We start from the raw sequence: 17,226 nt of genomic DNA on the forward strand, positions 1-17,226 counted from the left end.
TTCTACTGCTAGAGTAGTTTTAGGGTGACTAAATTCATTGAATTGAGCTGATGTGAAGCTGGTGTAAAATTAGCTTCAGGCTACAGTGAGAACTGACAGGTTTCAGGAAGTTAAGCTAGTTTGAAATTTAGTAATTGATCTAGTTCATTTAGTTTTCCTTGCTCCAAAGCTAGAAGAAGAAAGATGTAGAAAGTACTTAAATGCCATGAACAGACCTCAGACCTGGGAACGGATTGCCAAATGTGGCATCATGTACGAGTGGATCAGTAGAAGTAAAATCTGAATCTGAAGACATTTGCCCAAGAAGTCTATGACAAATATTATGCACAAAAATATTTTTAGTCTTTTGGTTTTGGCCTTACATGCTTCTTCTCAAAACACAAATGTTTGAATGACTTGAATACAAATACACAAATTTTTGAAAAAATGTGTTGAAATAAAGGAGAGGGATAAGTAATTCTGTATTATTCAGTGGAATTCTAGCTGTAGTGAAGGATTCCCACAGGTTAATTTCATTGATTCCAACACATACCAGTAATCTGCATACAGTTTATTTACACTGTGGGATATAAGCTCTTCTTTTTGTTCCTACCTCAGGATTACAGCAAAAGTGCTTTTTTTCTTTCTTTTTTTTTTAATACATTTTGGCAAGGAATCACTTTTTGTGAACTGATATTTGGATTTTGCTTCTCAGTATTTTGGAAAACATTTATTTCTCCAAGAAGCTGATTTTCATTTTTCTACAATCTATTTTTCTATAATCATTCCCATTACTGTGTCAGTTTGGCTGTGTGTCTTCCTTATATTCTTAATCCTTTGTTCTCCCTGGTCATCATCCAGAGGATTAAACACTGGATGACTAATCCTGTGGCACTCTAATTTCCAAAGTCTCACAGCAGCTGTTAACCTACATGATTCTTTGATTTCTGTCAGCCTGTTGTGTCAAGTTACCCATGGTCAGAGTGGACTGTTACAGCTTGACAGGCAAAGAACTAGAAACTGTTCTAATCTAGTGCAACAAGACTGACTGCATTAGCTTTCTGTCACTATAAAACATAATGTGTGTATGTAACAAGTTTAAGATCAGTTCTCTACAGAATTTGGCCTATTTGTGCTGTGGCTTCTGCCAAATTGTCATCACTTCTTCCTTTTTCTTCTGTTTTCTCATGAATGTAATTTTTCGGTTGACCTACAATATTCATATGGATTTATGGGTGTGTGTAAAAGTATCTGATACTGGCAAAAAGTGATCATACACTGTAGAGACCCATTTCAGGAAGGTAAGCTGATTTGCGGTAGCTCATTTAGTTATGTGTGCACACAGGTGCAGTACGGAAGGGTCTGCCACCTAAAACCAGAGACCAACTGTGCTGGGGGTGTTTTTTGGATTTGAAAAAAAACCTCTATGTGTTCTCAGTAATTATAGAGAATCCCAGATTTCTTAATTGCATGATTTCCTGCATGAAGAAAAAGAAAGTCGGCCTGAGCAGAGATGTGCTATGTTCCAGATAACCAAGTACAAAAATAGAAAATCAGTTGCCTTATTGGCATCCTGCACTCGGATGACTGCCTTTGACTCCAGGCAGCACTGTATGCAAACCAAAAAAAGTCAAATCTCTGTTTTCAAAGAGGTGAAGATGTCAGAATTTTTATTTTTCCCTATGTGAAGTGGATGTTTTAAAACATTCCTTGGAAAAAGAAAAAAACAAATTCCGATAAATCCTTGTTGTAAAGTTCTGCATCCTGTTGGCTGAGTTTGTGATTACACTCACTTTTGTGCTCAGTCTGAAAAAGGCTGTTGTAAGGCCCCCCTTTCCTGTCCTCCCTGCCCAGCTCCCACTCCGCTGGGCCAAGTCCAGGCTGTGTCCTGCACCCTGTGCTCCTGCCTTCCCTCCCCTCACCCTCCCAGCAGTGTCCAGGATGGTTAGGATTCGTCAGGTCACACCCCAGCCTGTCAGAACGCGGCGCCTCCTTTGCCCTGCTTCAGCCCATCGCTTCATTTCATCTGCACAGAGCCTGGCGACGAGCCGGCCTCGTTAGATGAAAACAAACTCAGCTGGCCAAAATGAGCCTTTTCCTTCCCGCTTACCTGTCACATCCTCTTGGCTTTGGTTAAACAAGACAGCGCTTTTATTCAGCCCAGTCCAGGACACATTAGAGAGGCAAGCGCATACATGCACGTGTGTGCACATGCCTGTGCGGCTACATGTGGACATGGAGTCCAACTTTTAAAAGAATCTGGTTTTGGGCCGAGAGTGGTGTGGATCAGACTACACCCTCAACCTTTGCCTCTCCCACTGTTCTCCTTTCTCTCCTTCCTCTCTCGATCACACTCTGCTTGCAGAAACTCCTCCTCACCCATCGATGATCTAGTTTTGGCCCCTCCTACCTCTCCACATGTTGCTTTCCCAGGTATTTCCCTCATTTCTTCAATGTGAAGTTTTTTCTCCTTTCCTCCCACCTTCTCCTTCAGTCTGACACCATGTGTTCTTTACTGCACTTCTTTCCTTCAAACTGACTCACAGTGACTGTCCACAGCCTGCCCTCTTCCCTGTCATCACCAGCTCTCTCCTACCACCTTTACTCCTCTTTTTGCTTCACTAGCTCTTACCACCTCTCCTTCCTCGTGCCCAGCCTGAATCTGGAGAGGGGACATGTTGAAGAGGTGAGGTCTCACTCCTGGCTAACGAAACAGATGCAGCTGCAACCACAGCAAACATACTTTTATCTCCTCCTCTACCTCCAGCAGGCTCCCACCCCATTCTCTGTGCTCCGAGAGCAGAGAAATCAGACACAGAAATCAGAGATTGCTGGCCAGAATCTTCTCCTTGGGCTTCAAATACAATGTTTGGTACAGTGTAGGCCCACCCGAAACTCGACTCTTGCTTCATACTAGCTCTGCATTACAGTCGGACAGTGACATTTTATGAGAGGCTGCACTATCAAGACCAACTAACCCACCGGTAACAGCGGTGTGAGAGCAGAATCGGGACATCACTGAATGTATTTAAGATCAACAGGGTTTGGATTTCAGTTTTCACACAGCAAATCTTCCAAATAAGGTTTATCAAAAAAATGTGTTGTAATACATTCTATACAAAGATCTCTACACACAAAATAGTTTATAACAGTAAAAGTGAAGAGTGAAAACCTCTTGTGCACGAACATAGAATCTAGAAACTGTTCTATTCATAGCTGAGAAAATAACACGTTGTCTTTACACTGGGATCATTTGGTTCTACCTTCCTCTTTGTGAATGTGTGCCTCTCTATCTCCTAGCATAAGGAAAAGTACATTTGGAATAGTTTCATACAGTACAACAAAATCTGACATTTCCCTGGAATTTTTGTGAGACTTAGAAAGAACAAAACACTTTCACCCATGAGTAGTTGCCATGGCATTTTCTTGGCCAAAAAAACCCTATGTCAATAATTTGTGGGTACATGCCGGAGAAAGCTGTTGATAGCAAAGCAATAGCTGGACTTTGGAATCTGAGCTGTTCTCTAGTGGGTGCTGAAGTATTTCTTAACGAGGAGCAAGAATCTGACTTCAGTGCAATATTGAGTTGCTTATGACTTCTTCATGTTTTTGCAAGATATATTTGCCTTTTCTTCAAAATGAAGGGCAAATCTGTTCTCAGGCTGTTCTTCTCCCCCACTTTTCAGTCAAACCATATCTCCATCTCCTCCCTCTCTCCCCTTTCTCTTTTCCTTTCTCCATCCCCTTTAAGTTGTAATTCGGTCGCTTCCAACTCATGATGTCTTTTCTCTTTTTGGCACTCCCTCTACCCTCTCTCTCATTAGTTTAACTTGAGTTAATTAGGAATAGTAGGCAGCCCTCAATCTGGTATGTGTTAAAACAGAACAACCCAAAACAAAGAGGCACAGACGCAACTATGTGATTTCATTGTCTAAGGCAGACATAAAACCAGTGGGGATTCTCTTATCTAGACTAACATCTCTAACATCATGGTTAATCTCACTGGCTTTAAAATGTTCCATAAATGCAGATCTAGGATAACAATCTTTCCATGTTTCCTTTTCTTTTTCTTCTTTGGGGTTTTTTTTGTTGCTGTTGATTTTTTTTTCTTTCATTTCATCATTGGCAAGAATAAGTGAATTGGATTGACATGGAGGTGGTAGAGAAATAGTCTTCACGTCAAAATGACAATGTATATTACATGGTTAACAGAATGAGTGGTACGTGCAATGACTGAGCGCATTTTCGTCTGCTGTGTTGTACAATAAGCTCTTTTTTAATTTTTTCCCCACGTGTATCATCCAGATACACTACCAATTCAATGGAGATTAACAGTTTGCTTCAAGGACCTCTTTCTATGAGTAATATCATTTGATATTTGTGGAACTGAAATAAGAAGCTAAGTATACACTTGTTACTGCTACCGAACTGTGTATATATATATATACATGTGATGCCTGGTAGTTGGACTGTAGTGCTGATCACAGACCTTAGGGCAGAGTGTGCTCTGGAAGTGTGACCTAAGAGATCTGAGAAATCAAGCCCTCACTGTAAAGGTAAGGCCTTGCATTTTTCAACTGACTATGTATCATACTGTTTGAACGTAATGCATGCCCAGGAAAGACAGCTATAACTGTACATCTAAGACAAAAATACATGCTTCTATAAATCATATCTTTATCTACGTGTGCTTGATTGTTGATACGTAAACACCTAAATACATGAAACCGAAGCCTGTGAAGAGAATTGCTTAAGATTTATGGAGTATCAACAGCCAAATTTACAGCAATTGTTACAGAAAAAGCATTAGACTAATGGCAGGCAAAAGGAATGTATGTTGAAAGACAAAATACAAACTTGATTGTAAGACCACAATAAGAACGTTGAACACAACCTGAGTGTTTTGATTCATTGCTCTCTATGAAATTTAGTCTAGTCCCTTTCCACAGTAAGATCAATTTCAGCCCTACTAAGCATAAGACTTTATCAAAGCTTCAGAATGCAGGATCAGATAACAAAAAGATACAGAATCAAGAGAAAGGTAACTTTTAGAATGTACAGGTAATGCAAGGTTGGCTGTGTCCTGTGGAAGTCAATAATTGTCCTCCCTGAAATATTACGAAAGCATAAAGGAAATAGTTTTATAAATGATTCCTTAAGAAACATTGCTTCAAGTGGATTAATAACTTCAGTGCTAAAACTGCTGTAAATCGTTTTCTTGTTATGGCAGTTTATCATGTGGCATCATTGTTTACGTTTGCAGTTGATTTTGTCATTCTTCGCACATGTGGCTTCAAAAAAAATAAATGTAAGATGAAACAACAGTATTTTGGCATTTTTGGCATTTTTATTTGATACAATGTTAAAAGTCACCTCAGAACTAAACCTGAGATAAAATATTTTGCTAACACTAATCAATACGTTGCATATATGTTTAGAGAGATCATTAAAAAATACAGAAAAACGGGAAAAGGGAAAAGAGGTACTGAAAGCATAAAGGCAATAAAGATCCCAGTTATTAGTCTGTAGGAGTATAATTCATGATCTCACATAATTTGTTTAGGCTAAGGACATAAGAATCCTAACTATGATCAAACAATTGTCTTAATGTGCTATCCCAAGGACAAAGAGAATAATAATTGGATTACTGATTCCCTCAGAGGCCAGAGGTTCATCAGAAACTTTTTTATGCTTACTAAGCTTTGTGTGTTAATAGAGACACTGGAAAGACATTGAGATAGTCAGGACAGCTTGCTGTAGATGGTAATTTACCACAATTTAGGGGTATGTTCCTACAGCGTATTCCATCTAGCTTACTATTGCCTCTGGCAAGAAATTCAGAAATTAACCAGATCTCTACCCTTAAATATATCTGTGTTGCTGGACTCTGGCTAAAAAGCATGATGTATTGGACAGTGAGGTCCCATGTAAATGTTATCAAGCTAATATTTTCTCATAGAACATTAACTCCAAATTTTTAATTAACTCAAATTTTTCAAATCAGGAAAAATCTTCCTGAGATTTAGAGTTTAGCAGACCCTTTTTAGAATCTGGTTGATAACAGCAGAGTGGTAAATATGCATATTCTCCCCTAACTTCACAAATAAAGAAAGGAAAACATGGAGAAAAGATTGAAAAGTCCGTGTGGGAACCACCCTCACCTTTAGTTGAGGAAGCTGTTCTCAACAGCAGCATCATGCATAGAATCTGACAATAAATAAATGACTCTCACTGACACATGGCATGATCCCGTCTTCAAAAAGGTGTCTGTTTAATGCAAACCCTTATTTCAAGGAGTAATGTGGCTGACGTGCCTAGTTTTAAACCTGATGAAATTTTATTTGATTATTCTAACTATTAATTGAAATTTCTTGCTTTTTCCTGTGAGGCTTTGCTTTTGTTTTGGTTTTGTCTATTTTTTGACAAATAAAAGAGAGATATCTAGGTAAAAATTCTCTTTGAGATTTTTGATGTTCTCTTTCTCTCAGGTGACAGTATTTTCTTTTGTGATTTTCCTACATGAGCAAAAAAAAAACCTATAGAGAATATATTTTACTTTTATCTAGAGGTATTAGAATGTTTGTTTGGTTTTTTTTTTTAAGCATGGTGAGAGGTTTTTGAAATCTTTAAGAGAGAAAGCAGACAAATTCTTACTGTAATAGAGTCAGCCAAAATATCTTTTTTCTGTTTTGAACCCTGACCATGCCTTTTCATGAACACTCCCTTTTTAATTGAACGCATGGCATTATACATAGTCTTTCTTCCATGAATATTCACGTTGAATTTTCCATATTCGCTGCCCAGCTACATACACAAAACAATTTGACAAATTGCTTTTACATAAAACTCAGTTTAGTAACTTTATCTTGGTTGTTAACATATTGCCTAAGCCTGAATTTGAGTAAATTAATTTAATTTGTCTACTTTTCTAACTTCCACTAGAATTAATAAATATTCCAAAATGAGTAATGAATGTTTAGAGCCCTAAGAATTATTATCTTTTTAGATCAAAGCAAGCGGTTTTTCTTATTTTATGGTGAGATATGGGAGAAAATTAAGATCCTGAGATTTTTATCTGCTTTTTGCAGAAATATGACAGTATTCTCTTTCACTGTTAATTAGATGCCCTTGGTATTCCAGGGCACTTTACAAACAAATGAAAGCTTCAATTTCTAAAAAGTTACAATTCTGGGAAGATATTAGACAGGCGTTGCACAGGTATTACACTATTGTTATAAGTCAGGGTTTAGGCTATCTCTCTACATTTGTTTTCTTACAAGAAATCACTTCATGGATTTTACTAACAAACTGAAGACTGAAAAAGCTGGTATTGATGAAAGACTGAAAAAGGAAAGCAAGTCTTTTGAAAAACAGGCTAAGACGTGAAGGATTTCACAGATAGTAGACTCCAACATAATTCTTTAATTGCATTGATATATATTGTTACTTGTCAGAGAAAAAACAAGATGGAACATATTCTCATGTACAGTAAATTTTAGCTGCCAGATATACCACTTAACACTTGTAGTGTTGTGTTAGAACAAGACAGAGGAGAAGCAGTTTCAGTACTACAAAATTTCAGTCTTGGAACGAAGTTTTAGAGCCCCCTGTGTGGCTATGACCACAGTCATTAACTGATGATTAATGAGTTACTAGCCCTAGCTGCTGGTAAACTAACAAATTTTGGAGTGGCTTTTGGAGTATTTATCTTGAAAGGGCACATCCCAGAAGTATGCACACTTAAGCACTAGAAGGAAACATGAATTATCTGCTGTGTTACCATTGAAGTAGTGAAAGGAGGATTTTCTATAACAGGAAAATACTCAGAGTACAAACTAAGAAATCAACATTTCCTCTTGAGGTATTTTGTAGGAACTTTGCTTACATTCTCTCAGCTTGTTTAGTTTGATGCTGAGATTTTTCTTTTATTCTAACACATATCTTTGCCTATAGTAGTGGATCCTCCATCTAATCAAAACTTTCTTCATCAGCAAACCTCATGTTGAGCAAAACAACAGTGAATTTATGCTGGTCATGAAAAATGGGAATTATAAATGACTAAGGAATGTGGTCATCTCACTACATCTAAACTTGAAATTAAGGTATAAACTGCAAGACAAGTGATAACATCAGTCTTTCTTATTACATTAAAAGCAGAGGAGATTCTTCCAAAAAGAGAGACTCCTCATAATATGTTGCAAAATTTTCATTCTATATTGGGAGATGTGTCTTGACTCCTAGTCCAACAGAACACATCTATGCACAAATCTACAATTTGAATAAAGTCCACTTTTGATTAGAAACACCAGCCTCCGATAACATCCATACAAACCTCCCTGAAATTTATGAAGAAAGATAGGTTTTGTTTCATTAGTTATTTCCTGTTTAAGTTAAACTAAACAGTTGGCAAATAATGGAGTTGGAAATCCATCAAAATCCTCCATTTGCATTAGAAGCAGAAAAGCTTGAGTATCTCAGATAATTTGGAAATGCTGTAGGATGAATCACTGTAGTAAAATATTTATTTTTTATTTCTAATCACTAATATTCCTACTGCAAATATTATTTTTTTCTCATTTCACTGCAAATGTTATAAAGTTGAGCTTTAGTCCCAAGATTACTTAGCTGCATGGATGTTTCCTAGCCAAATCTATAGACTTCCTTAGAGTTATCATGGTAAAATACAGTGCAGGAGGGAACAGGATGACACAAATGCAGTGTTATTATCTTCATATCAGTTTTGTATCAGTTTAATTGTAACTTTGGTGGACATCATTTTGATTTCTTCTACTAACAGCAAGTTGCAAATCATGTACAAGCAGTTTACTACTGTGATGTGTAGAAAAGGCACACTGGCTCTTGATTGAGAAGGGAGTTTTTTGTTTCCATTGATGAGATCCCAGGGACAAATATATATATTTGTATTTTTGGTATATATCTGTATTGTATATTTGGTATATACAAATATACCAAAAGATAAAAAAATAAACCTTTTGAGATACCTTGGACACTGGTGACATAAAAAGACATCACCAAAATCAAGGAGATTTATAAAACCTTAGGGAAGCAAGTAAAGTGTAGGGGGGCTCAAATTATCTGTTAGTGCATCCTGCCTACCAGAGGAAATGGTCAATCAATAATATAAAAACTGTGGGAGTTAACTCCTCACTAAGAGGATGGTACTGACAAGAAGGTTTTGGTTTTTATGATAAGGAGGTTTTCTTCAATGACTGTAATTTGATAGGGCAGGATGGAACATACCTGTCTCACAAGGATACTGGTATCTCTGGGAGCAGACTGGCCAACCTGTTTAAGAGAGCTTTAAACAGAAGGACTCAGGGGACAGGGAGTGAAATGGCAAAGAATGAGTCATCCAACAGGGAAATAGACCAGTCCCCCACCAAGATGAGACCAGAAGGCTGAGAGCCCTGAGGGAGTGTAAAATGAGGGACAATCCTCTTGCATCCATCCAGGGAAATCTATGTGCTGTAGTAAGCCCCAGCATTGCCTGTACACCAACACATGAAACCTGGGGAATAAGTAGGAGGAGCTGGTGAGGTGGATGCAGATGCAGGGCCATGATCTCATTGCTATTACACAGACATGATGGGACAGTTTGTATGGCTGGAGGACAACCATGAATGGCTATATGTTATTTAGGAAAGATAGGACAACAAGGCAAAGAGATGGAGTTGCTCTCTATGTGAAAGAGCAAGTTGAGTGTGTGTGGGTGATACTATTGTAGTAGTTTACTACAGGCCTCCTGATCAGGAAGAGGAAGTGGATGAGGCCTTCTACAAACAGCTGAGAGCTGCCTCAAAATTACAATCCCTGGTCCTCATGGGCCACTTCAACCACCCTGATATTTGCTGGCAAAGCCACTCAGCCAAGCACACACAGTCCAGGAGGTTCCTACCTCCTACCTGTTGTTGATGACAACTTCCTGTCACAGGTGGTCAAGGAGCCAACAAGGAGAAGTATGATGTGGGAACTCATGCTGACAAATAAATAAGGTCTGGCTTGGGACTTGAAGGTCGGAGGCAACCTTGGCTGTACTGACCATGAGATGGTAGAGTTCAAGATCCCACGTGGAAGAAGCAGGACACCAAGCTGGGTTGCGACCCTGGATTTCAGGCCAGCTGACTTCAACCTCTTCAAAGACCTGCTTGGAAGATTCTCATGAGATAGGATTCTAGATGGCAGAAGAGCCAAGGAGAGCTGGTTGATCTTCAAGCACACTTCCTCCAAGACCAAGATCAGTGTGTAACCACAAGTAGAAAATGGGGTAAAGGAGACAAGAGGCCTACATGGATGAAAAAAGTACTAATATAAGGTGGAAAAAGGGCCTGGTTTCTTCGGAATAGTATAGGAACATTGCCAGAGTATGCAGGGATAAAACCAGGAAGGCTAAAGCTCTTTTGGAATGAAACCTGGCAAAGGAAGTAAAGGAAAATAAGAAGGGCTTTTTCAAATATATCAGCTGCAAAAGGTACATTAGAGAGAATGTAAACTGGCTGATGAGCAAGAAGGATATCCTGCTGAAGGAGGATGCAAGGTGGAACTACTGAGTGCCTTCTTTGCTTCAGTCTTCTCTGATAAGGCTGGCCCTTGAAAAGCCCAGTCCCTGGCAGATGGTAGAATAGTCTGGAGAATGGAAGACTTTCCCTTGGTGGACAAGGATGGGGTTATAGACCAGCTGGACAAGCTGAACACCCATAAGTCTATGGGCCCTGAGGGGATGCACCCACTACTGTTGAGAGAGTTGGCTGATATTATTGCTAAGCCACTGTACATCATTTCAGACCAATTGTGGACAACTGGCAAAGTACCTGAGGACTAGAGGAAGGCCAATGTCACTCCAGTCCTCAAAAAAGATGAGAATGACGACACAGGAAACTGCCTCACATCCATCCCTGGAAAGATGATGGAGCAACTCATTCTAGAAGTCATTTGTGGCATTTTAGACCTGGCTGTGTGCAAGATGCTCACCAAGTCGTTCTATCACTCCCATTCCTAAACTGGACAGGCAAGAAATATAACAAGAGGTTTATGAGTCAAGACAAGGACAGGAAGATCAGTCCACAATTACTGTCACAGGCAAAACAGACACAACTCAGGGAGAAAAGGTTTGATTTATTAATGAACAATCAAAACAAAGCAGGGAAATGGGAGGACTGGCTAATTCCCCAGAAGGCTGTGCTGCCATTCAGTGGAATTTCGACTGGCTTGGAACCTCATGAGATTCAACAAGAGCAAGTTCAGAGTCCTGCGCTTGGGGAGAAACAACCTCTTGCACCAGTACAGGCTGGGGATTGACCTGCTGGAGAGCAACTCTGCAGAGAGAGACCTTGGAGTCCTGGTTGATGATAAACCAAATATGAACCAGTAATGTGTGCTTTTAGCCAAGAAGGTCAATAGTAGTCTAGGATACATCAAGAAGAGTGTTGCCAGCAGGTTAAGGGAGATTCTCGTCCCTCTCTTCTCTGCCCTGATGAGGCTTCATCTGGAGTCACTCCAGTTCTCGGCTCCCCAGCTCAAGAGGGACAGGGAAGTTCTGGAGAGAGTCCAACACAGGGCTACCAAGATGATCAGGGGACTGGAGAATCTTCCTTATGAGGAGCAGCTGCAGGACCTGGGGCTGTTCAGTCTGGGGAAGAGGAGATTGAGGGAAGATCTCACTAAGATTTACAAGTATATAAATTACTTTTCATGGGGATGAGGTAATACTTTTTTTCTGTAGTGTCCAGTGGCAGGGCTAGGGGTAATGGACAAAAGCAGGAACACAAAAAGTTCCACTTAAAATAAGGGAAAACTTCTTTCCTGTGAGGATGAGGGAGCCCTGGCACAGGTTGCCCAGGGAGACTGTGGAGTTCTGTTCCCTGGAGATTTTCCAAAGATGCCTGTATGCATTCCTGTGAGACCTAAACAAGATGGACCTGCTTTAGCAGGTGGTTTGGGTTAGATGATCTTTAGACGTCCATCCCAACTCTTAACAACCTGTGATAAAGTAATTCTGAGAGAAATAGTGTAGTTCTAATTGTACTGGTTATTGAAATCAAATACTAATATTAGGAACAACAAAAAATATATTAAAAACTTAAGGAATTAATGTTCATAATATTTAGTGCATTTACTTTTAACTTTACAAAAACTTTTTCTAGATGAACTCTAAATGTAGAAAAGGTTATTTTCACATATGAGGCTTTTATAACTGAAGAACACAATCACCACACACAGGACTGTAAAGTGCACATAACAATTATGTAAAATCAAGTAAGGCTGTCTAAATCTTGGCTTTGAAACAAAAGGTCATGGAGGAAATGCTGAAAATTACTTGGCAGTAATTGTTGCTAACAATGCAGGTTAATAACCAGCATTAGGTCTGATTTTGATCTAATCTGGACTAGTTTTGCCCTTGCCTGAACTCTATTGATTTGCATCAAATTATTCATGGTGTTCACTGATAAGAGCTTTTATCTGTGACCTGTGACGCAAACTCTACCTCCTTCTTCCTAATCAACGATTTGAAGAAACTTTAAACTGTTTCATTACTTATTACTTGTTCTCATTTGACCTGTGTATTGAAATAAAGTTAAAGAAAACTGCAGTTTAGTTTTTAATAGGAGAAATGGGTATACATTTGTTGTTCTAACTCATGCAAAATAGACATTGTTTCATGTCATACGTTTTAAACATGGAATGGAGACAAAAATAGCAGTATCACAAAAAAGATATTCTAAATATACAAGCCATTCCTTACTTTCAAGATGGACATGACAAGCAATAGTCAAGAGAGCTGTACTTATTTATTAACCGAGATGTTGTGATAATATTGTTCATTTATAAGTTCATACTTTTACAGCCCGTGCTCTTTCCGCTTTTCTCAAAGCAGCATTGCAAAGAGATATGTGTCCAACTTTCAGCACTTGCAAAAGTAATAGACCATTATTAATGTTTTAATTAAATATGATCCTGTTGATATGAGAACTATTTTAGTCTGAGTGATAAATGCATACTTTTCTCAATTGCTAATTTATGAATGCACTGTTTCTGTGTCCTTAATTTGGCAAATATTTGATGTCAGGACTGAATAATAAGGAGAAATTAGGAAAGCAGGACAAACTCTACTGATATAAGTAAAATACAATTGCTTATGTCCTCTTTTTCAGGCCAAAAAAAAACCCCACAGGTCTTTATGAGTCAGTTGCATTTCTTAAACCATTTTATCCAAATTTTGTAAGAATTTACTTCTTCTCCAGAACTATACTTTCCTTTTTGATGCATCATACTGTAAGGAGCTCTTTGTTCTCATTTCTGTGATTGCCTTCTTTCACAGAGATTATGATCCCTTTTACTTTTGTCTGAGTTTATTGTGATAAACTTAAGAAGAGATAAAATCAATTACAAGTAATTTTAAGTTAAGGAAACCAAACATATATCTACGTTATATTATAGACCTACTATAATATAGAATGTTTTATTTTATATTACGATATAATATTTATTTTATATACTCTATATCGAATGTAGATAAGTTACCATATTTTCTTGCAACTTTTAGGAAATGTCATAGTACTGAAATAGTGCTTTTTCTCCTAATTTGTATTAAAAACCCAAAAAACTAAATTAAAACAAAAAGTTTCCTCTGGGTCAAACAGGCTCTGTAGCTAACTATATTTAATAGTGGTGTTACTAATTTCTGAAACGCTCTCTCTCATTGTCCCACAATACACTCGATTTCTTTAACACTTCCTGTAAATTTTTTCATGTTGTTTTTGTGACCACATTTTTTTACCTGCAAATTGATCTATATACAAAAATAAAGCATCTGGCCGCCAAACCAATACACAGTACGAAACATGATACAGAAAATATAGACCACAAAGAGTAGGCATCCAAGTAGCAGGAAGAGCAATAGATGTTGCAAAAATTTATTTAGTCTGATGTAAGTGCTTCTAATAAAGCATTTTTGCACTAGATCCCTGCCTGCAGAAGGTGTCTTAGGATGAAAATCTCATGATGGATTCAACAAAGAATAGGCCTGATGACAGCATCCACTCTCAGCCTGAGTACAGATATCAAGAGGTTATTCAATAGCCTTTGAAATCAAGAACATAAAAATTGTAGCCCTATCTTGTTCTGACTCCACCTTTGTAGTGAACCAATGCAAGTTACAGCTGGCTATTACTGGAGCAAAGGTGTTTGCAGGAATCAGCAAACAGTGGCTGGTATTAAGACACGTGTTCAGACTTGTTTGTTGGAGGCATTATGGAGAAATATCTTCCGGGTCATTTCTTCATACACTGTTGTCATCTGTGCAGCAAAAGGGAAGGATTTTTCTCCGAGTTCAGATTTCAAACTCAAATAAATGATAACACGCCTGTCATCTGCCTCACTCCACAAGCTGGTACCTCACAGAAATTTTATGACTAAGGAACTGCTAATTGTGCTCAGAGATAGCTACATTTATATAAAAGGAACACTTGGATTTTTAGAAATGCAAGTTACTCAGCGTGTTGGAAAAGCCAAAGGAATTCGCTCAGTAGCCTTGAAAATCTTGTCACTTCAACATCGGTACTTCAGAATTTATCAGTGTTTGTAGATCACACCCACTTTTGGACACTCACTTTATGTGGACAAACATGGCACAGGTTTCACACCAGTTCTGCCTGGTATCTGATATGTCTGCCCTTCCACATCACACTAAACAGTGACCAGTATTCTTGTTCTGCTGTCACTTATGGGATATCAGAAGGAAGATTAGTGAAAGGAATAAAGCCTTTTCGAGTGAGACCCCAGTGATGTCACAAATCTCAATGATTCCCACTTTTGAAATGCATTTTGGTGCTTTTGACACCTACTGCTTCTATTCATAACTCAAAGTCAGTTACCATGCCAGATTGTTCACCTTAAGTGTTTTGCACTGTAGCAAATTTTTATTTTATGCCACTTTTTAAGGCATCACTCTTAGGGAGTTCAAGCTGTAATTTTGGTAAATCATCAGATGCCAAAACTATGTAATTTGGAACATTCCCAGAGCTGTAATTGACCAAAAAATCTAAAGTAGGAGATGTTTACTGTCTGTTTACCTGCAGCAAAGTCCTTGCATTATCTTACATCAGAGGTGGTCTGTATAAATAAATATATACACTAAATATATGCAATCTTATCCGACCTACATAAATTTGAGCATTTCTAGTGCAAGATACTGATCAGATTTCTTTAATGATTAAATAGATGTATTTTGAAGGACAAAGCCTGCTTTCTGTGGAAACCTATCAACCAGATTTTCTTGCTGCCATGATTACAATCTCAGCATTACACAAAGAGTAAGTCACTTGTCCCATACTGCTGGAGGATGGAAACACCCATGCTGTAGTTAATGGGAAAATGGTTTGGTAGTCCTTTAAAACAAATCTGCCTCACCTCCCACCCCCTAGCAAAAGGAAAGAAGAAATAATTTCTTTGAAAAAAGACAATTGGGTATATTTCTGAGGAAGAGAACAACAACAACGGTTTCTGGCTTTTGTAAAATTCAGACTAATATCATATAGTCGTACCACGTAGTTGTCTAAGCTGTGAGGTGGCTGAGGTTCACGCCTTAGTAGTGGAAAGATAACAACAACTAAAGCATTGACCAAAAGAAAACAAAGAACTAGATAGAATTTCCAAGGAAATATTAGCAACCAAACCGTGTAACTTCCATGTACAATATCTATAATATCCAAGAATTGCATAATCTGCTATTTGAAAGAATAGTACAGTCCACTAAAGTTACAGTGCTTGAAGTGCAAATCTTGATTTAAATGAAATACATACAACAGTGACGGATAATCCAGTCACTGAGTGAAAATAACGGGAAGCTGTAATAAACAGGAACGTGGGATGTGAGGAAAAGGAAATAATTTCTACATTAAGCTAAAAGGAATCCTAGGAATAAAATGAATAAGAAATTTGTTGGGTAGGAGGCGATTGGAGTAGTCGGGGACAGCTAGTCTAAGCAATAGTTAGAACTTCCTAGAAAAAAGGGAGGGGAGTCAAACATTCATAGATATGAGAACACAGAGAAATTAAAGGAATTGCTGACTTTAATGGTAATACTTAGAGCAAGTCTCAGCAGATAAGTTCCAATCACAGGACATGCAAATTACTCAAGTAGTCTTTTTAAAAGATGAGAGCTTTTTAACAATGCTCAAAGATTCAAGAGAAAAAGGACTCACAGGAAACATGGTGGTGATTCATACAATCCCAAAGATTCATGCAATCCAAAAGAGGGAAACAGAGAGGAAAGGGGAGGTAAAGCATATTCTAAATGAAATGTGTGGAAAACAAGCAGGGATTATTAGCATGTTTGGAAAAGCAACTTCACCCAGGACAGTACCTCTAAAGCCTGTCTGGCCTGATTTCAGGCTGTCCCTGTAGATGTGGGAAGAGGATAATTGCTATCGTTTTCCAAAGAAGTTGTCATAATTCAATTCTAGCCTAATCACTAAAGAAGAAAAAACAACTTAAAAGATCAGGAATACAATGGTACCTATATATGGAAATGTTTTTAGGACACTCCCTCCTGGGAGAAAGATATTTGGCCTTTCTTGAAATGTCATTGATCTCTGTCTTACAGTTCAAGTTAAATTCTATTTGCTAGGCAAACCTGAGCAACTAGCAGTCCAATTGATGACAGATAAACTCTTTGTGGGTTAATGAAGAAATGATTGTCAGGAAGATTATTAGAGAATACTGTAACGTCTAAATCACAGAAATTACATGGACTTTTTTTCTTTTTTTGTAAAAATATGGAAAACCACAAAACATTTTCTACATGAAGATACCCCTGAGAAAGTGATTGAACTCTATGCAGCTATTACCTTTTTTCAAGAGACCAAAAAGGCCTTCTCTAAGGCAGCCAAACATTCTAACTCGAATATTTAGTTCTGAAACTGATGTTCACAAAACTTTCAAGTGTGTTATTCTAAGTTGAGACATCTTGAGCCAGCCAGCTGAAAGATGCATCCAAAAGGAAAAAACCGAGATGGAAATCTCAGGTATGCACGACAGCAATGGGAAAGGGCAGCCTTCAAGCAGATGACAGGCTGGATGCCTGAAATTTGTTCAAGTCCACACAACTGTTTACATCCACTGAGAGATAACTGCTGTGCGAATAGAATTCTCTCTTATCCAAAGATATCCAAACCTTTCTAAAGACTGGAAACTCTTGCTCCAGCCACATGTTCAAATACACAAATCACC

Source organism: Colius striatus, chromosome Z (assembly GCF_028858725.1).
Source record: "Colius striatus isolate bColStr4 chromosome Z, bColStr4.1.hap1, whole genome shotgun sequence".
Lineage (NCBI taxonomy): Eukaryota > Metazoa > Chordata > Aves > Coliiformes > Coliidae > Colius > Colius striatus.